The 22561-nt window shown below is 37.8% G+C and overlaps 1 non-coding gene across 1 annotated transcript; it reads right to left on the bottom strand.

The window, feature by feature from the left end:
- Positions 1-408: 408 nt before the first annotated feature.
- On the bottom strand, positions 409-469 carry LOC120097668 (U7 small nuclear RNA). Its single transcript, XR_005495215.1, has one exon. It is a non-coding gene; the product is annotated as a U7 small nuclear RNA (small nuclear RNA).
- Between the last annotated feature and the right edge of the window lie 22092 nt (positions 470-22561).

The raw sequence follows: 22561 nt of genomic DNA, 5'->3' as shown, positions 1-22561 counted from the left end.
AGGACCAGCCTAGGCTAGGTCTGGGGTCCTCAGAGAGGAGCAGCAAAAACAAACAACTAGAAGTCAAATCCTGGTTACAACGGAGCTGCCTATGTTCTAATGATTGCGCTCTCTCTCTCTCTCTCTCTTTCTCTCTCTCTCTCAGCGTGTGTGTGTGTGTGTGTGTGTGTGTGTGTGTGTGTGTGTGTGTGTGTTCTGCTCTGCACTAGACAGCTTTTTCTAAAAACTATTCTAAAACTAGCTATTCTAAAAACTGTTTGATACAGCTTTCTCTGCTAGTAAATATTCTGAAAGCTCTCTGAATAGCTCATGGGTTTTCTGACCAAAGTCAGGATAGTTGCTTTAAAAAAATTCTTGAATCTTCCAACAAAGTAAAAAATCCTGATAGAAAAACTTTAAAGGTAATTCTTGGGCTTTTCCAATCAAAATAAAAAACCAGGAAAAAATTCTAAAAGAGCTGTATTCACTCTTCAGACAATCTTGTCTGAATAGTTGCTAAATAACATTCTAAAAGACTTGTGTCGGCTCTTTAAGTAATTCTTGAGATCTCAAAAAACATTTTTTTTAAGTATGAAAATTTCTAAAAGAGCTGTGTTTGCTCTGCATGGATTTTCTGACCAAAATTAGAAATTGTTTTTTTTTTAATCTTATAAAAGCTGTTTTCACTCACTCTCCAGAGGGCTCAGAGATCTACAGACAACTCAACAGAAAAAAACAAAAGGAAATAAAGAAAAAGAAAAGAAAAGAAAAAAAGAGCTACTATAACTCCTGCTAGGTCATCTCCTGCAGACCAAAAATCCAGTTTTTTATTTATATATCAATTCAGTTATTAATTCCAGTTTCCATTCAGCATCCATGACCCAGCCCTTTATTCTTAGGAGACAGAAAACACTTTCTTTTTAAACACTCTGAAAAGAATTCATAGATCTGCTTGCCTTTGTAAATTTAGCTGGGTGGAACCTTGTCCCGAGATTACCATTTCTAGCACACCTAAACTTAAATTATCCTCTGTCCCAGGCTGACGTTGAACTCAGGAGTCTGCCGGCATTCGTATCTGCTTGTCTTTGACAAGGTTGCTCAGTGTAGCTGAATCTGTTCCTTTAGATCTGTGCAACTCCTTATACAATTCATATTGCATTTTTATATTTTTTGCATACTTGAGAAACCATATCTTTTCGAGCTCATGTCTTTAGAGTTCTTTTCCATACCCTTAAGGGCTATCCTGAAGGTTCCAGCAGTTAACATTTTGCTGAGGCATCAGCCACATCTTTGCTTCCTGGACCCATGCTCTCTCTGATTATCATGGAGTCATTAATGCTAGCAGGAAGGACGTTCCTCTGAAGAACGAATATGTGCATTATTACATAAACAAGCCTTATGCCTACAGCAGCCATCGAACTCATGGAAGCCAAGTCTGCTAGTCCTTTCCCCTGGGCAAAAACCATGTCATTCTGACCTTACCAAGGCCATGCTAGAGTCAGCAACTGTCCACATCATATCTCTGTGTTTATATGTCCTAGTGTATGTGACATTTTCTGTCAAGCAATGCTTTATTAAACTATAGAGCCTATGCTTGCTTCCCGAATATTACACTCAGAGGCATCCCGCTAAAATATTTTATAGATGAATATCCTAAGGGTAATATGTACTTGTGGCACATTTGCTCATCAGTTCAGTTAACATATTGACAAACATGTTACTGGGGATGATCTTATTTCTTTCATTTCTGAAGTGTTTCCTAATTAATTGGGAAAAAAGAAAGACCATCGATTAGTACTCTAACTTTCTGACATCGTATCATATCCAAGTCTTCTAACATTGTCAAGTGGACCAAATGAAAAGATGCATGTAATATACCTGGCACATAAATGCATACTAGTACATTTTCTGTTTAATATGTGTATAGAAGCATACAAACGTGATGATTTTTATTAAAATAAAGGCTGGTCATAAAGCAGAAATTCAAATGAAATGAATGTGTAACCAAAATAAATCTTTCTCCTACGTCTTCCTGCTCAGTCATTCAATTTCCTTCTCTAGACATAGCCACTCTTACAAATTTCATATTAAGCGGTTTTCAGAGATATTTCAAACATTTAAAATATTTAATCTATTAAGAATTGATACAAGATTCTGAAGAGATGGCTCAGGGAAGCCACAGGTACTCAAATATAAAAAAATATAGCTGCCCAACAAATCCTGAACACTGATAACACCAGTTGACATGCCAGTGTGGTTGGTAAAAATCCCACACAGCTCCATCCATGGATGTGGAACTATAGAGAATTCATGACTTCTAAGAGGGAGAGTCAGTCTTCCCCAGCAATGAGTCTCCTACTAAGTGGTCATCCCTAACATCATACACATATGAAATCAGAAAACCAACTCAACTGGTTAGATTTGTATATCTGTAAGTATATATGCATAACAATAATCATTAAGGAAAAACAATAAAGTAATATGTGAACCTAGAAGGAGTGGTTGGAGGTAGAGAATGGGAAAGAGAGGGAGTAAGGAGTGACATATAATAATACATTAAAAATGCCCCAAGCATGTCATGTATGTATAAGACAATCTCATAGTGAAACACAATGTTTTATATATTTAACAAAAGGGTAAGAAAAGTGAAGACAAAGAAAATGGTTAAAACAGGAGACATTTAAAGATAAGCTTGATGATCTTTCAGTGAACCTACCTTGCGTGACTCACAATGTCCTGGAACTTCCAAGGATCAGCACCCACGGATATCTACGTGCAAGTGTATATACATATGCACAGATAGACAGAACACACAGCAATAAAAAAATGAAATAATTCTTTTTAAAAATTGACAATATTTTGGAGATGGGGATTCACAAAGGGAGATGATGTCCAAATGTTGGGTTCATTATTTTACTCTCATAGAGCAAAAAGAAGCCCAGAACCTCGCTTTTAATTTTTTAAATTTCTTCAATAATTTGTTCTGGTCAATGGTGCCCAGATTTCAACTTCTCTTATCTAAGCAAAACAATAAAAATCAAAGCAGTTTGCCTAGATGGAGCTCTGCAGGTTGCTTTTGGTTGTGCCTTTTGAATATCCCTCATGGACCCATTAGTCATCATTGGGAGGATTTTTCTGTGATGAGAAATGTACTTCTAAGACCTCAGATTCATTGTGAAATTGTCTCGTAGCTGGTTATTAAACCCACTACCAAGGAATTAGCACACTGAGGAAATCAGAAAATCCCTAGACAATGCTCCCAGGTCAAATGCATACCATTTCCTTAGAAGAGAAAATGTCGGCCTAAGAGAATACATCCTGTTAAAATATGTGGGCACTATGGACATTAAAGTATTTTCATATACAACATGGTAGGAACTAGGCAGTTTAGAATTATTAGACTGATCTCTGTAATAATTTCAGAGTAATTAAAAATTGTTAAGCTGATGGAGAGAAAAGAACATTTGACTTGAATTAATTTTAAAACTCTGAGAATGAGTTCCTCCCATCAGTGACATACTGTAAAGGAAATGTTCTCTTCTGCTTTGAAGCCGATTAAATTAAGTTTTATCTCTGGGCTTACTGGGAGTTTCTTAGGCATTAATCACATAGTAAGATGCATGATTTCCAGGCCAAGATGGAGAAGAAATACATGTTTGTTTACCAGCTCCACGTGAACTTGAGAAAACAAAATGGGACAAATGGGAATAAGCTCCAAAAAAAAATACCTCAAAGACAAGTAGATGAGAGATGTTCTCTGCTGGAACTGGAGACACCACAGTTTTCTTATCAAGAACAGCTAGTATTGAACTGGAAGATGTTTCAATGTTGTGATCCAAATCTCTAATTCCTGGAACAGACTAATACAATGGAAATAAGGAAATTCACAGAACCCATATATGCCTGGTGTTGTCTTAGGTGGGACTTCAGAATACTGCTGCTTGAGATGTGCTTCTTCATTGCAGAGTGAGTATGGTCCAGGTCCAGTGGACAAGACCGTGTGTGTTATATTATTAGGCTTACTGGTTTGTGGACCATTGTGCTTCTCAGCCCATCACTGATGCCTGACATGACTACACCTTTCTCCTCTTCAGCTATCTCCTCACCTCTCAGGACTCTCCTAACTCTCTGCTTAGCCTGGTTAGTGCATGATGCTTCCTTATATCAGTTTTGTCTTTATTGTGTTAACTCTGCTGTTGAAGGGTTTCCTGCTATCTTTCTTCCAATAGAATATACATATTGAAGTCAAATTCAAAAGTCCATGTGTACTCAGATGGTATTTGGTGAGCATTTCCTAGTTCTTGTATTCTCAAAGGAATGATGTCAAGTAAAACATGAATCCAGTTTAAGTGGATTTCGTTTGGCAAAGCAAAGAATGTGAACCAAAAAAAAGAGATTCCAAGAGGATGTTCTGAAGAGTTGGGGTAGTACCACAATGGTTCTGTGCTGTGGCTTTATAAGTCTTCATGAGTAATTCATGAACTGGATGCCATATTTATAAGGGCAAGATGACCCTTGCTTTCTCCCAAATCATGGCAGATATCGTCTTCCTTTATAAGATATCCTCTCCCACCCTGACCTCTGATAAAGCCTACATAAGAGTCAAAAGAACAATGTAAATGATATAATAAAAAGTTAATAATGTCAGTCCTACTGGGCCAGAAGCAGCCTTTTGATGTTTGGGAGTTGGGCAGTCCTCCCTTTCCTTTCCTTTCCTTTCCTTTCCTTTCCTTTCCTTTCCTTTCCTTTCCTTTCCTTTCCTTTCCTTTCCTTTCCTTTCCTTTCCTTCCCTTCCCTTCCCTTCCCTTCCCTTCCCTTCCCTTCCCTTCCCTTCCCTTCCCTTCTCTTCCCTTCCCTTCCCTTTCTTTTCTTTTCTTATTGTTTGGGTTATTCTAAGGGAGTTTGTAAGTAGAAGCTTGCTCAGTGTCCCCTACACAACTCCTATAAACTCACGTCCTACTCATCTCAGAAAACCTTCTTTATGATACCTTTACATTTTCATCTCTCAAGTGTGAGAACCACATAGGCATATGACTTTCAACTCCTGAAACACATTTTTTTCTTCTCTCTAAGCAGAGTAAGAATATCTTTTAACAGTTCCAGAATTTTGTCATTATGAATCAAATGAGTTCATCAGTTCCCTTAGCCTTTCCAAGACCTGTAATGTAATAAACATGACCCTAACCTTGAAGTCCTATTACAGCTCCAATGGCTTGAAAATTCTCAAACATTTAATTACCTGACATGGGTCTTTTCTAAGAATTGCTTATAAGTCATATCATTTGGATGAACTTATGGAGCAAAATTCTTCTTGTTCAAAATTTTATTTTTCTTGTGATTCTTCTGGTGTGTTATTAATAATATATAATATAGTCATAGTATATGAAATAGTGAATCTGACAAGATAGTTTTGCATGTATAAAGGCTTGTGGTGAAAGCCTGATGACCCAAGTTCAATTCCTGGCACCCACACAAAGGTGGAAGAAGAGAATCAACTATACAAACAATAACAGCAGCAGCAGCAGCAACAACAACAACAACAACAACAACAACAACAACAAAATCTGTCTAACCTCCACACCCACACCATGAGGAGTATACACAACCACTAAAAAGTTAATTAAATGATATATAACACAAGCTTTTAATAATTTTTTCTAAGATTTTCTACTGTGTCACTGACTTTCAAATTGCTCTACATGCACTTATGATCTCGCATATTTGACAAATTAAATGTACTTTAATGGAAAGGACATAGGGTTGAAAATCATGAGGGTCAGTGGCAACCATTTAGTTTCCAAGGTTTTCTCTGAAGGCTTTTACTTTCCTGATTTTCAAGTACATTTTAAAGTCAAAGCATGGAAATTTTAAAAGTTGTATTTATTAACGTATGTGACCTTTGTGTAAACGGAACTCCTTGTGATATTGCCACAGCTGTGTTACCTTATACTGACCACATCCATCCATTTTGCCCAAAAATTGAAACTGCAATTCTCCATAGGAACTGATTTTGTGAAACAGCTTCCTGGAAACTATCCAGTGCTACTTGTAGCATTTCTCTGACATGATCTCTTTCTTTCTTTTTCTTTCTTTCTTTTTTCCTTCCTTCCTTCTTTTTTACTTCCTTCCTTCCTTTTTTCCTTCCTTTCTCTTTCTTTCTTTCTTTCTTTCTTTTTTCTTCCTTCCTTCCTTCCTTTTTTCCTTCCTTCCCTTCCTTCCTTTTTTTCTTCCTTCCTTCCTTCTTTCCTTCCTTCCTTCCTCTCTCTCTCTCTCTCTCTCTCTCTCTCTCTCTCTCTCTCTCTTTCTTTCTTTCATGTATTTTAGATGTGTAACTTCACAGTCAGACTACCAAGATTGCATTGCAAAAGCAATGTGAGACTCAGGACTGACTCTGATTAGTGGCTCCTAACGTGATGGCTCTCAACCTTCTCAATGCTGTGACCCTTTAGTACAGTGCTTTGTGTTGTGCTGACCCCCAACCATAAAATGATTTCCATTGCTGTTTCCTATCTGTAATTTTGCCACTGTTTTAAATGGTAATATATCATACATGCTGCCCTCAGAGGGCTTGCGACCCACAGACTGAAAATTGCCATTCTAAGTGTTTAACATGCTGAAAATAAGCATGTCCCTTTAGTCCTGAAACCTCCCCTCTGACCCAGGGATATCCAACCATCTTACCGTTGCTACCTCTAGTCTTGCTTTCTGCACACTCAGTCTTCGCAGCCACCCACTGTTTCCCTGGGTTTCCTACTGTCCGTCTTCTGTGTCCTTATCCACATATGCTAGGATGCCCATCACTCTCCACCCCTTCTCCCTCTTACTTCTCCCCCCAACTTCCACCTATATCATCATTTTAGTCATTTGTGATTTTTTTCCTTTTACACTTTATTTGACATTTCTCCATTATCTCCTAATGCACCTACAAATAACTTACTGGCAAGAATTGTACCGCAGATGTCTTTTTGCCCTCTAATCTGTTATTTTGATGGTGGGTATGACATAAAAGGTTAATTCTCACTGGCCAAATTCCTTTCTAAAAGTGATGCAAAAATTACCGGAAGAGTCAGAAACACGATGCAAATGTACAACATCCACATTCCTGAATTTCAGACCTTATCTGTCTCATCCAAGGGGTTTTTGTGACTAGTTGTTAGAGTTCAACCAGATCTCCCCAAATCCACCATCAGTACTTGTACTATAATACTACATCCTTATAAGCTACGTCTAGGTGCCCAACGTCTCCTTGAGTGCTGGGCAGCCAGTTTCTCTAAACAGAAATGTTCACTTTTGGAGAAAGAAGCCAGGATTATAAGACTCAGAAAGAAAGAAAACAACAAAAGCCAAACAAACCAACCTTAAAGGTCTCAGAATTTACAAGATTGATAAGGCTCTCAACTCAAGGTTATGTCAGTAGTAACAATTGCTAGGGAGTGGAGAGTGTGTCTCTGGCTGAGCTGCCTGCAGTTGGTGCAGCACAGGGAACTCTAGGATGCAGCCCTTGTGAGTCACCACCTATGCTGGGGTGGGCTTTTCCACAACATAACTGCCTTTGAGTCTTCCAGTGTCTGTGTAAACCCTCATTCGTGTTCTGTACATAAACGCAGTGAACTCACTGGTTTGCCCAGTTGAACCCTGGTGGACTCTGTCATTGGTACCTTATGTGGGATAAGTAGATATCTCTTTGCATTCTACCAAGGAAACCCATACAATGATCAACACAGCCCAGTAAATACCTACAAGGTGCTAAATATTATTGTAAAATCTTCACAAAACTCGGATGAGTTGAGAATTATTTTAATCATCGTACATGTCATCTCTAGTGCCTGAACAACTGATAAACACAGCTAGTTACCTTATTAGGTGCAAACACTAAAGATCAATGAGACACTATGATTTGTTTAAATCTTCTCCAATAATACACAAGTTATTGGAAGTCAATGACTTTCTTCTTCTTCTTCTTCTTCTTCTTCTTCTTCTTCTTCTTCTTCTTCTTCTTCTTCTTGTTCTTCTTCTTCTTGTTCTTCTTCTTCTTGTTCTTCTTCTTCTTGTTCTTCTTCTTCTTGTTCTTCTTCTTCTTGTTCGTCTTCTTCTTCTTCTTCTTCTTCTTCTTCTTCTTCTTCTTCTTCTTCTTCTTCTTCTTCTTCTTCTTCTCTTCCCTCCTCCTCCCCCTCCCACTCCTCCTCCTCCTCCTTCTTCTATTTTTTTTGTGGAAAAAGGATGTCCCTTTAATAAAACGTTATCAACATATACCGTACACAAACTACAATGTATCATAATTACTTTTTTCCCTCTCATAATTCAGAACCAAACTTTACAAGGTAAGAAAAAACACAGAAACAGCTACAACGATCCCAAGAGTCTGCACAACGTCTTTTTTTCAGGCAGATGGCATCTCTCATAATATGATATACATGGGGCAGAAAGGGGAGGTAAGAAAACAAAGACCAGCTACGAGGGTGGGTGGGGCACGGAAGGTGTAAATGTACAAAGAACTCAATGTCTTCCAGAGCAAGACACAATGATTGTCACCAAGAGAGTCCAGGGCAGCCAAGTCACTTCTCCTCAGAGGGGACAGGCTCCACCATCAGGTTCATTGGTTTTTGAAAATAAAAACAGGACCAGAAACAGTTTCTGTTTGGTTGCTGGTGCTCCCCCCACCCCCACAGCAATGCTGAAGTCTGTCCATCCAGTTCCAAACAAATACAGAGCAATTCCAACCAACACCCATCTTTGAAAAAGGACAAACAAGAGAAAAAAAGAAAACCACAACGTCAGCCCATCCTGCCAGCGCACACTATGTGAGGAGTTCGGGACCAAAATATGGAGGTCAGTTCTATGGCCCACATTGTAGTCATCCTGCTGGTAGGGTCTCTCCTACACAGCCTGGGCCACTACACAGCCAGCAGGATTCTTGCCAGGGACTGAGGGACTGGGGGCCCCTGTGGCTGGGGATTTGGAGAAGTGGCAGCTATCCTGGAACAGTGTGTACGCTGGGTCACAGCTATGGTCTCTGTTGGGTGACAGCAGGTTAGCGGCTCTGGGTCCTCTGGCCCCAGTGTATTGTGATGGCCAGCCAAGCCAGAGCAAAGCGGACGCCTGCATCTCCTCGCTCAGTGCAAACCCCAAAGGTCCACGTGGAAACAGTTGACTTCGGATCCTTTTCCCCAAACAGCTTTTGAAAGAAACCATCAATTTTAAACTGTCCAATTTATTATTATTAAGTTTAGATGGCTACAACATCAGTGTGATATTGCACTCCTAGACTAGCTTTTCTGGTGGTAGGACTTGGGACAGACAACAGGGCTTGTGCCTTTTTCTTCCTTTTTTCCTTTTTTTAAAGAAGAAACCAAAGAGGTTGATTAGAGTGGAGCATAGGGCTTGCTAGAAGGTGGAGGCCAGTGACTTCTGATTTTAAAGTCTCTGATATTCCTTTTTTTCTTAATACTGTGCAACTTTGGAACAATATTAGACAGTATAACATAGTTAATAGGGACTTTGTGGTACAAGTAAGGTTTCCTGGACCGAGTACTTTGTTCAACAATTACCCCCTGTTCAGATAATTAACTCCAATGGTTTTGATAGACTGACATAGCCTCTTTCATTTACAATGAAGAAACTGAATAATCATGCTGTGGTCAAAGGATTGGTTCATGAATGTGATTCAGAACCTGAGAGCAAAATACACAAATTGACTTTGGTAAAACAGCACTAGAGATGATAAATATAAAATGGTTAAATAATTTCCAACTCATCCGAGTTTTGTGAAGTTTTATTATAATGTAGGAACCTGTGTGTGAAGCAGATATTACAATCTTACACCAGAGCATTAATTACACATTAATTACAATGTGAGCTGAAGCTCAAGTTAAAAAACAGAGAGCCAAATAATGGCTTTTAAGTAAGCTCATCATACCCGTGACTTGGAAAATGATCTAAGCTGAAAGGAAAGGTCTGCTGTACACTTATTGCCCTTCCCTATGTGAGGGAAAGCCAAGTATTAAAAGTATAGAATGTCTACAGTTAGAAGCAATACCAATTCCACCAAGAATGTGGGAGAATAATGAAGGGGTTAGTCAGGCTTCACTCCTTTCTGGAGGCTCAAGGAGAAATGTTTTTCTTTGTCTTCTCTAGTTTGCAGAGAAAACCTGCATTCCTAAATGGTTTTCTTTTTAAGCATCAAAGGCAGTGAGTGCCTGGAGTTGTTACTACATGGACAGATCAGGTTAGCATCCTCATCACCTCGATAGCCTTAACTCGGTCACATCTACAACATCTCTTTTGTCATGTAAATAACATTTTTCACGTTCCAGGGATAGGACATGAAATCAACTGACTATTATTTTTTCTAAAAAAATATTGACACATTAAGAATTTATGTGCACGTATGTGCACAGATGTACTTGTGAGTGCATGCCCGCCTGTGGGGATCAGAGAACATTCTTGGCTGTTACTCTGTGGTGGCATGCAGCATGAGTGTTCTGGGAGAGCATCTCCCACTGGCCTGTAACTCTCTAATGGCCCTAGAATGGCTGGCCAGGAAGCAACAGGAATATGGCTATCTCTACCTTCTTAGGACTAGAATTAGAAATGCTTGCTACCACACATGGCTTTTAATTTTTTTCTAATATTATATATAGCTACTCATTGGTATATATATATATATATATATATATATATATATATATATATATATATATATATGTGTGTGTGTGTGTGTGTGTGTGTGTGTGTGTGTGTGTGTGTGTATATATATATATATACTCATTTTTTAAACTGAGTTTTTTGGTTTTATTGTTGTCTGGGGATACTTGCTACGTAGTCAAGGATGACTTTGAACTCCCGATCCTCTACCTCCAGTTCCAGGGAGCTGTGATTATAAGCATTCACTACATCACAGCTTACTAAGTGCTAGGGCTTGAACCTAGTGTCCTATGCCTGCTGGGTAATCACTTTAGCGACAGAGCTACATCCTCATCCTTACGTCTATCCAGTTTTCATACCTCTCTGTGGTTTCTTCATGTGGTTAGCCATGTGCCATCCTGATAAAAATAGACTTTATAGTGTTTATATTCCAAGATCTGTTGGTTGCACATCACATAGAGTTAAGGGTTAAGAGTGTTGTTAGCTGAAAACCTATATTCTAGTAGGAGTGGATTTTCCGTGTGGGTCTAAATATTCTATGAGTTGGCACTACTCTGTCTTAAGGAAAAGACTCCTTAGGTGTCAGCAATTATTGCTAAATGGGGCACACATCTTTTGAAAGTAGATTAGAGGCTTTCAATGTGAGGGACCTATTGATATATCATCTCAGATGTAATCTAGCTATTGGTTGAAGACTAAACAATAGGATAATGTATATCTTAATTGATTATATGCTAATGAAGAATATAAAAGATTTGCTACCTTTAGAACATACTTAACATTTCTAAGGCTTGGAAGTTAGCACTCTCAAAGTGTTTTTGAAAATGTATGCTGGCTGTCTTTTAGGCAACATTATTAATGTATCAGCCTGAAAAGATAGCTCTGTCAGTAAAGTGCTTGCCTTGCAGGCAAGAGAACGTGAACGTCATTTCCAAGAACCCATTTTAAAATCACTCAAACAAACAAATGAACAAATACCAACATTCTGACTGACAGAGTCTCAGTGGGTAAAGTCTCTTGCTGCTAAACTCCATAACTCGAGTCCAGAGTTTTATCTACAGGACTCACAGGGTGCAGAAAAAGAACTATCTTCTACATGCACATGCTGTGTTTTGTGTTTCCCCCACTAAATAAATATAATATCAGAAAAAATTAAAACCCATGTGTGGTAGAAACCGTTTCTAATCCTAGCCCTGAAAAGGCAGAGATATGTGTATTCTGTCACTTCCTGGCCAGCCATCTTAGGGTCATTGGGGAGTTACAGGCCAGTGGGAGATTCTGTCTCAAAACACTCGTGATGAATACCAACTGAAAAGTAATAGCCAAGAATGTTCTCTGACTCCCATGCACACACAAGTACTCTGTGCACATACATGCACATAAATTCTTAATGTATCGTTTTTTAAGGAAAAATAATATTCAGTTGATTTCATGTCCAATCCTTGGATCTTAAAATTGTTATTTACATCACAAAAGAGACATCGAGGATGTGGCTGAGTTAAGGCTATTGAGATGACGAGGGTGCTATGCTGAACTATGCATGTGAGTCAAGGTGAAAGTAACCACACCCACTTCACTGGCTGTATCTACCCAGTTTTAAACTGAGTTTTTTATACTGATGCACTAGTAAGAAGCCCATGAACTATGGAGAGAAGGCACACTATTCAGTGCCTCAACTCTTCCCCCAATGACTCCATTATACATGTGTATCCTTCATTCAACCCAGAGTAAAGAAGACCTACAGCTCATAAATTTTCTTTGTCACCCTAAACCTAAGAAGCCAGAGTGTACACACACACACACACACACACACACACACATACACACACATACACACATACACACACATACACACATACACACACATACACACATACACACACATACACACATACACACACACATACACACACACATACACACATACACACACATACACACATACACACACATACACACATACACACACATACACACACATACATACACATACACACACATACACACACACATACACACACACATACACACACACACACACACACACACACACACACGCTTAATGGGTGTGTGCATCATTGAGTCAATGAGCAGCTAGTGATAAGTACTATCAGCCCCATGTGTTAGAACCTAGAGTCTCTGAGTCCTTTTTCTCTTTCTCTTTTCTTTTTCTTCTACTCGTGACTCCCAGATCCAGCTGTTCTTTTATCTGAAAGGCCATTTTGCATTACTTGGCTTATGATGACATGATCTATTTTGGTTGATGTTTCACAGATGCCACCCACATGGATAAAAACATAAAATTACAGGCAGGCAGGCATTGTCAGTTACAGCAATCATTTGATTGAAACATCATTTAGATTTAACTTTCTTAGTAATGAAGGTAGCCACTTGGAGTATCACAGAGACTGAAAACTTAGAATTTCTGCAGAATTTTAGAATTTTCTAAAAATGTTGTTTTGTATCTTTCTTCTCGAATTGTACTTGGAGCAAATGTTACATTAAACTTTTCCCTGAATATACAGATTTCATAGCATTTCATTGGCATCATTATTGAAGCTGAATAAAATAAGCAATTATTTTATTTTGTTTTTGATTAAAAGTATTTTTTTATAATTTACTAGTACTGGATAAAATTATTTTTATATATCACATAATATATATTTTCATAGATCCATGATATGTTCAATAATTGTTCTGAGACAGGTTCTTACATTGTGTTCCTGGCTGGCCTGGATCTTGGTATGTAAACCAGGCTGGATTTTAAGTTACAGATATTTACCTGCATCTGCCTCCTGTGTGCTGGGACTAAAGGTGTTCGTCACCACTTCTGCTTAAATATTTTTAAAATTAGAATAGAAGGTTGTTAAGCTATAGATATTTATATAAATACTCCCTATGCCTCACAGGAAAGTCTATATTCAATGTCTCTTATTAAAAGTCTTTATTAAGTAGGAATAATTTCACAGTCAATTTATAGTAATATTTGATGCATACATTTAAGTTATATGTGTTCGTCTATCTATATTATTTAATAAAACAATAGTTATGTAATGCTAATAGACATTTCAGCTTTAGCTGTGCTGAAACATACTCAGTTCACAGAGTTGCAGTAAAACTTCTTGGCTCACAATGTTGTTGTATTTGAGGTAAACTGTCATTAATGATAATGTTGATTTCAGCCATAAATTGGTGAATGACTAAGTAGATGCCTCAAATTTAATAGTTATGATTGTAGGTAGTTTGCCTTTTTACTATAAAGATCCAATTTGACCAGGGTGGTCATCTTTTAGGAGACTTGCAGGGGCTTATTTATTGATGTCCTGGGCTCTCCCTTTACCCACATTACAACTTGCTGCTTCTTCTGTTCCTCATTTCACCTTGGTAATTGTATGATTTCTTACATAATTAGCTTGCCAGGTACAAGCCAAATCTAAACTTACTGAGAAGTGATCTAACACAGAAGTACTCAGTTTGTTGGACTTGGAATTAGAAACCACTGGAAAATCAGGTTTACTAAGATCAAAAACTTGAGGCTGGAGAGAAGGCTCAGTAGTTAAGAGCACCGACTGCTCTTCCATAGGTCCTGAGTGCAAATCCCAGTAACCACATGGTAGCTCACAGATATCTATAATGGGATCTGGTGATCTCTTGTTGTGTGTTTGATGACAGCAACAGTGTACTCATATCCATAAAATAAATAAAGAAATCTTTTTTTAAAAAGATTAAAAACTTGGTATTGACCTTGAGGCAAACCTATACTCATCAAATATTCTAGAAGAGAGCTGTGTTTCAGCATGCATCAAACCTAGCCTTATTCTCTCTGTCAGAATGAACACATCCCTCCTTGTTTGTCTTCAAGTACATGAAAGGAAGGAAATTCTGCCTAGTATTAGAAATCTAGGCAACTTTCCTGTGCTAGTGAAGTCACAGACCTTAGAGAAGAAGCTAGCACTGACTGTTTACTAAATCAGTGTAGTTCCTAAGTGAATTATAAACACTTGCCCTAATATCCGTTGATAAGTGTAGTTTTCAGCCCTTGTCTTTTCTTGGCAACAGACAAGGACCATCACAGAAAGCCAAAACTGGTAAAAAAACACAGAGAGCCACTGGTCATAGGCCTAACACCTAAGCCCAACAGAAACATCCACAATGCAGTTCTTCTACCTAAGACATCATATAAGGAGTAGAAGTTGCAAAAATTAGAGGAACCACACAGAGATTGTGTCTCCTAGAAATAACAGGAAAGCTACATCCATGATGACTAAAACATTATGGCTATCTAAACACGACTCAACAGCAACACTAACACACAACCTAACATCAAAGAGAGGAGTCTCAAGATGCTCCGCCCCTAAGGGAGGGAAGAAAACTACATTAAACAAGTACTGCTGAGCAAAGTTAGCCTTCCTCAGGGATGAGCCCTCAGATTGGTTACACAACCAAATAGTCAGCCCTAAAATCACGTGTATAAGAAGCTTTAAATAGACTCAACAGGTCAGATGTATATATACCCATGAATTTTTCATATGTGTGTGTGTGTGTGTGTGTGTGTGTGTGTGTGTGTGTGTGTGTATGAAAAGGAGTCCATAATTTTGAGGAGGGGAGCTCATCAGAAGGGTTGGAGAGAGAGGACACAGGAGATTTGGCAGAAGAAAGGGGGAGGGAATGAGTTCATTACATTTAAAATTTTTAAATTTTAAATTATTAAAAGAAAATAAAAATCTTTTTCTGCCTGAAAATAACTTAACTAATAGCCCTGTTACATCTCAAGTCTTTCCTAAGCACACGGCTTATTTTTCTAAGCCATAAAGGGATGTCAGTTTCACTTATATATTTCCTGATAGGGAAAATGGAAGGAAGAGATTAAATTGACTTTCTTGAGCTTGCATGATTTCCTAGGATTTTATAAAAAAAATTGGTCCACTGTACCTTCCACATCAAGCTATTTCTTTGCACATTAAGACATGTATTGTCCCAGGAAAATAATAAATGTTATACTTTCAATGATCTTACTATTAAGTCCCCTCCAAAGACCTGATTTCAGGAAGTTGAAGAATAGATATGAATAATCTTATCTTATTAAGTCTAGAGAATTGCTTTCCTCCTCTTCACAGAACATGACTTGAAAATGACTTCAAGACTCATGTCTGTCAAAGAAACAAAACCAAACTGCTGTGTGTGTCACCTGCATCTTTTAGATGATCAAGGACGAATGCTTCACTTCGCAAGTCCACTATTTCATCTTGCTACACTCAGGAACTCCTACGTTACAAACCCCATGTTCATAAAATGTTACACTTGCTAGGATTGCAGGCTTTGTGTGCTAGCTGTGGCTTAGGTAAATGCTTATTCGCCAGCTAAATATCATAAGCAAAAAAAAAATATCTTTGAGGCATGATGCCAAATAGGCGTCATCCACCTGCGGATACATTTTATATTTTAGTTTCAGATAACCACTCTTTCTTGTTTATGAGGTGTTCTTACCAATTAGTGCTTTTTTAAAAACTAAAGTGTTTGTGCGTGATTTATTACTTTACAGATATTTGCACCGCAGTCCTTACCATGTGTAAAGAATTCATCTCTTAAATTTGTAGCTAAGAAATTCAGTCACTGAACTTTGAATTTTTAAATTAATTTTAGGCTGGTCAACGTGGCACATGTCTTTAATCCTAGTGCTTGGGAGGCAAAAACAAGCAGATCTGAGTTAAAGGCCAATTTGTTCTATGTGATGAACTCAAGGACAGTCAGTGCTACATAATGATACAGGCTAAAACATCAATTCTATCACATAAAAGTTATTTGCATATAGTAATTTATCAGCAATAGGTGAAGAAGATCATAGGTAACTACTAGTTATGATTCAAAAACTTTGAGTGATTGGCATGTATACAATACAAATTAAAGTGTAGGTTTCATTTGGAATCAATAATTTTGTTAGAAACATAGATGGAATGTTGAGACAGGCAAATATTTTTCCTGACAGGAAATGTATGTATGTGCATGTGCATATGCACATGTGTGCATTTCTCAGAGCTGTTGGATTAAAACTTTCAAAATGTAATCCAGGTACCCTTGCCATTATGTATGAAACTCAAATAATAGGTGGTAGTTGAATGAAGATTATGTTTTCATACAAACAAAACTTGTGAAGACGGATGTGCTTTTCACGGCAGGTATAGAAGAATCAAGGGTATTTCTTCACAGTTTTAATATTTTTGAATGGTTAAGTTATGGTAGCTTTGACAACAATTTTGCATGGTTTTAAAATCATGCTATTCTGTTATATTCTTGATTCTGAAGAGATGTCAAAAAGCTGAAGACTTTAGAGTGCACCTCTAGCACAGCAACTGAAGTTCTTGAAAAAGTAATTTACAAGGGACAACTGGAAAATCAACTTTGCTTGGTATTTTGCTCTCTGGGTTCGAAAATTAAAGAGTAAACATGGTGTCAAGTCCTGTTTCAAATCCTGGTTAGCTATATAATTTTTATATAGCTTTGGGCAAGTTACTTCTCTCCAAGCCTCCACTTGTCATTTGTGAAATATGAATAGTGTTAAACCTTATACTCAGAAAGATGAACACATTGTTTAGAATGTATTTGCAGGTGTAAATGACAGTGACTTTAGCATAGACATTAACACCCAATGATGAATGTTCTTATTGGGATTCTGATTATAATAATGCCTATAACTTACAGTAATCCAACATCAGCCAAAATTTTATAGGTTTATTGGTCCACTTTAATGAGAAAATAGAGAACTCCAAATGACAACAAAATCATTAATTTCCAGAAGGTGCAGGGATCAGTTTATAGAAAATTGATCACCAAAATTCTAAGTCAGTTTCACTTAGTAGATTATTAGTTTGTGCTAAGCAAAAAATAAAATGATAATATTGTTTTTTATTCACTGATGGTTCCTTGAGAAGGTTAGATCCATTTTAAAAATAGACATTTTCTTATTTTTCTTGCAATCCAAGACCTTAGTTGAATTTCTTTTCAACTCATGCTTTTGAGTGACAGGAGGTTCACATACACATGTGTCTCTGTTGTAAGTTTCAAGTGAATGTGAATTAGGATAAGCTAAACTTCAATAAAAAAAACTCCAAACACAAAAATCTAAAGAACAGGACGATTCGTGGTAGACCAGGAAGCCAACAGAATGGGTTTCCTGCTGATAAGCCTGACAGCTTCTGTGTACTTTTGATATGTTCCATCTCAAGTGGTTCAGGGCATTATCATCCTAGCAGCCACGAGGAGGAAAGAGCATGTGGGAACATAGTAGGAGACATATACATCATAAATCATACTTGAGGATGGCATATGTATTCTCTGATCATACACAGTCCATTAGACAGACACCAACAAACATAGACATGACTGCTCTGAAGTGCTATGATTGGTTGCTTTTTGCTTTTTTTTTTTATTAGATGATTTTTTTTTTGAAGAAAGAAGATAATGGGTTTTAATGAACTTCCAGTAGTCTGATGTGTCTTTCAATGTCAGGACCAAATCACTTAGCTGAAGCAGGTTTCGTGTTCACTACTTTCTTTAGGGAGTGTCTTCCCAAATGTCCTAGACAGACAATTCGATCTCTTCTGGTTTCCTGTGCATGGCATCCACTGGTGAAACAACAACAACAACAACAACAACAACAACAAAATCACCTAAAACTTGATGCACACACGCACTGGTAAACGCTGACAAGAACAGGAACTAAAAAGAGCACATTCTATTAGTTTGAAAATTGACCCCCGAGTGAAACCATTAATCCACAGCCATTTCATGTTCTCTCTAGGTCACCATGGCAATAGAAATGCACCAGGTTTTCACAGAACAAAACCTGTACTTCGCAAATGCGATTCATAACAGAATAATTTCCATGTCCATTTTTATGAAATGAATGTTCTCCTGCTTTTAACCCCTCTCCTGAAGTTTTAGCCTCATGTGCCCAGTGAACAGTGATAAAAATCTATGCAGCGAGAGAAGGTCAAAGCATTTCTCCATTTACACTCTCGTCTACTGATTAGTCATACAAAAGGAGGAACCGCCTCTCTTTGTTCCAATTCAATTTGGAGATACAAACAAGATGAATTGACTCATGAGGAAAACTCTGCAGTAATTCAGACCTACATTTTCTAGATAATTAAATAGCCACCAGGTTTCAACACTGGATGTAATAAATTAACCCAGTTCTCATTATTATTTTAGTGATTTCTAAACAAAAGTCATGGTAGTTTGTCAACATGCTCTTGTAAAAAAAAGATACATTTAACTTATTTATCTATTATTACTAGTATGTGCACATGATATATATTTGAGAGTGTGGGTATGTAGACATATAACTTATTAATTATGCAGTCATTCAATTTGACCACTCACCATACATAAGTATTTGTCTAAGCACTGTACAGTCACAGACCACCCATGGTCATCTTGACTTCTGACCTGACAGTGACTTGGAGCTTGCAAACAACGATGCTCAAATAGTATAAATTGGAATCCCTTCTGTGTGACGATAATGGGAGTTATTGTGATCAAAATCCATATACATGATGAAAATGTTCCAATGAAACACATTATTTGTGCACAATTAGTGTATGTTAATAGAACATTAAAAGTGTAGTTTATGATAACAAAGTTTATGGAATTTGAGGAGGAAAGGAAACTTGTCAAAGGAAGTGAGCTTATCACCAATGTATTCATATTCCATTACTATTGAAGAAGGTGGTTCCATTTGTATAAACTTCACTTTATGTGTTATGTTGTTTTCTAACAAGACACCCAAGTTTACCAAAGTAATTCCCATTTGGAAATGTTGTAGAGTATAAGGAAGAACTTCCAAATACATCAAAATGTGCTTCTAGCCATACTTAGGTAAATGTTCCAGTGAAGACATGCTTCCAATTATAATAGATTAAACACATATGGCAAGAAATATTTTATCCAGAAGAATTACACAAATTCAAGCATTTAGAAACGTTTTGAAATTGCCAACCAAAAAGCATTCTAAGACAATATATAATGAGCCATTAACACTGTAGAGATTGGGGATCTATAGAGGCTTCAGGAAGTAATAGCAGAGTGACAACAGTCCAGTGTAGCCCAACATCAAACTATCTGTTTATACATGTAAGTAGCAACATGAAGACACCACTGTTCGTTCTTTATAAAAGGCCAGCTTGCTGAATTAGTTGGCCATACATAAGGTTTTCCTCTCAATTGAATCTTTGCTATGATCAAAAGTTCCAAGACAACAATATCTATTCACTTATTTAAGTTTGTAGTTCTTTTCAAAGATGAATGCATGTTTTCAGTAAATAGAATCTATTCAGGTATAGCCACCTAAGCAAAGCATAACATCCTATGGTTTAGTGAATACAAACATTTAGCTTTCACACCTGAGATTGAGAAGATCGTAATTCTGGGTGCTGATATCTGGTCTTGTCTTTATTGGGTGGCTGTTTTGTTCCTTGGTTTCTGTTTTATCTCTGGTTCTTAGGAGAGTTTGGTGGCTGTGTGTTACCAGAAGGAAAATCTGGGTTCTGGATAGGTGTAGGCAGTAAAGTTTCTAGGTAAAATGGCTTCTGGGTTTTGGGACCTGAGACTTAGGCATGGGGATGGGCTGGGTGTAGTAAAGGGGCTTCACAAGATGGAGGAGAGTTGGATGTTGCTCCTGCCATTGGTGCTCAACAAGGAGGGGTGGGTGGTTGGGTGGGGGAACACCCTCATGGAAGAAGGCGGGGGGGGGGGAGGGAGGATGTAGAAGAGGTTCATGAATGGGAAACCTATTTGAAATGTAAATAAAAAATATCCAATAAAACAAGTTTTTGGTTTTTTTTTTTTTAAAAAGGATATTCCTCCTGAATCTGTTTACTTAGTCACTTGGGACAGGCAGGAAGGAGAAGGCACAGCTGGTGGTCTGCTACAGAGCTGGGGATGAAAGGGTGTGCTTAAACTTGAAGGAATGGATGAAGAGGTGAGAAGCTGCAGTTGTCCTATTTGCTAAGGAGTGGCCTGTGGGTTCCCAAAGAGTCCCTGCTGGAGTTGGAGGCCGAGGTAAAGCAAAGAGTGGGAGGAGGGAGAATAGGAGGGTAAACTCCATGTGATCATCTGGGTAGGGAAGGAGGTGTTCTGCTGCAGAGCGAGGGCTGAAAGTGGGTGATAGATTACATCAGGAGAACCAGACACGGAAGATCTGCAGTGAGCCGACCCGCTTCTCTGGCCCAAGTTAATTTTGTAGGTTTTGGTTTGTTTGGTTCTTGTTTGTTTATTTGTTTACTTTGAGCTGTGTAGCCAACTGCTGATATTGAAGTACACATATGTAGTATGGGCTTCTCATTCATATGCTCATAGATGCATACAAGTCAGACATAGAGGTGGGAAGAGCTCAGCAGACATACGTTATGATATATGACGCTGTAGGACAGAGTAAAGAATGGATTAAAATTTGAAGATGATAAAAACTGAGGGTTTTGAGGAGATGGGTGCCATGAATAGACACTGATTTTTAAAAGATCATCATAGCTGCCATTTATGGTGGACTTCAGTGCATAACAGCGGTAGCAGAATTCCCATTTAGGTTACAAATTTCAACAAGATGTAGGAGTGTCCAGTGGACTTGGGTGCTAGCAATGGAGACAGCATTGAGTAGATTTGTACATGAAAATAACCCAAAACGCTCATGATGCTGATAGTAACAAACAAACAAACAAATAAACAAACAAAAGAAGCAACATTTGTTTCTGCTAGGCACAGGTCATTTCAAAGTCATACTTTAATCAGGTAATGTATGTCTTAATTAATTGTCCAGCTATTTATTAAATACCAGAGAGAATGTAGGGTAAATACAATTTGATTCAGGCCAAGCAATGTGGAGCTACATAATGAAAACAGCATTTGGAACACTTAAAATGGGCATCTAGCTCTGTCCTTACCTCTTCTCCTGGGTGGTAATTTTGGAGTCTTGGTTGAATTGTGTTAATGCTGATGGAGGGAAACCAGTTTCTAGCTTCTTGAGCTCCATCAGGGTAAGTAGTTGACTGTGGCCTATGACATGTGGGAGACGTCAACCTTGGCCACTTCCAAGATGGGCACACACATAAACCTGCACCTTTCCCTTTATTTTTATTTTCCTCTTTCCTCCCTGCTGAAGACTCCATAACACACACATTAGTTGAAAGTGCCAGGAGTTTGGGTCCCTTGCTTCAGACTGGAATAACTAAATATTAGTTATTTTGAACTATTGAGAATGATAGTGTGTGACTGTTGCAGAATGGGTCAAATATAAACTCTACTGTCTAATTCATATCTACAGAAAAACACTGTATTAAAGCTACACCAATAGAGCCTTACCAACATGACTGCCTAAACATGAACTGAATGAGCACAACACCAGTAGACATGCCAAAGTTCACAAGGAAAGCCTATAAGGCCATGACCCTATACATATAGGCAAGTAAGGAATGCTGAGAGCAGGAGAAAGAGTTTTCCCAAGTGAAGAGCATACCAATTAGTTGTCCAGTACCAAATGTTTTGAACTGAGAACACACATATGAGCAACATTATACAGGGTAAGCAGATTACGTTTAAGAATATGTGTGTGTGTGTGTGTGTGTGTGTGTGCACGCACGCGTGCCACCAATAAAAATTAATGAAAAGTGAGGCCATGAACTTTTAAAAAGAACCAGGTACTCTTTGTGGGAGGGTTGGAGGGAAGAAAGAGAAGGAAGAAATGTAGTAATTATATCTCAAGGAATTGTACCACATATTGACTTTCAGAAATCAATTAAACATTTAAACAGGATTTAAACAGAATTTAAACATTTAAACAGCATTTAAACAGAATTATATCTACATATGTTTTAAGGTCTATTTTGAATCAATCTTTACTATATATTTAAAAAAATCTTTCAGGCACACATTATTGATTTTATTT

The sequence above is a fragment of the Rattus norvegicus genome, chromosome 16 (assembly GCF_036323735.1).
Source record: "Rattus norvegicus strain BN/NHsdMcwi chromosome 16, GRCr8, whole genome shotgun sequence".
NCBI classification, from domain to species: Eukaryota; Metazoa; Chordata; class Mammalia; order Rodentia; family Muridae; genus Rattus; species Rattus norvegicus.
The sequence above is the reverse complement of the archived record's forward strand: the minus strand, read 5'-3'. Positions and strand labels throughout refer to the sequence as shown.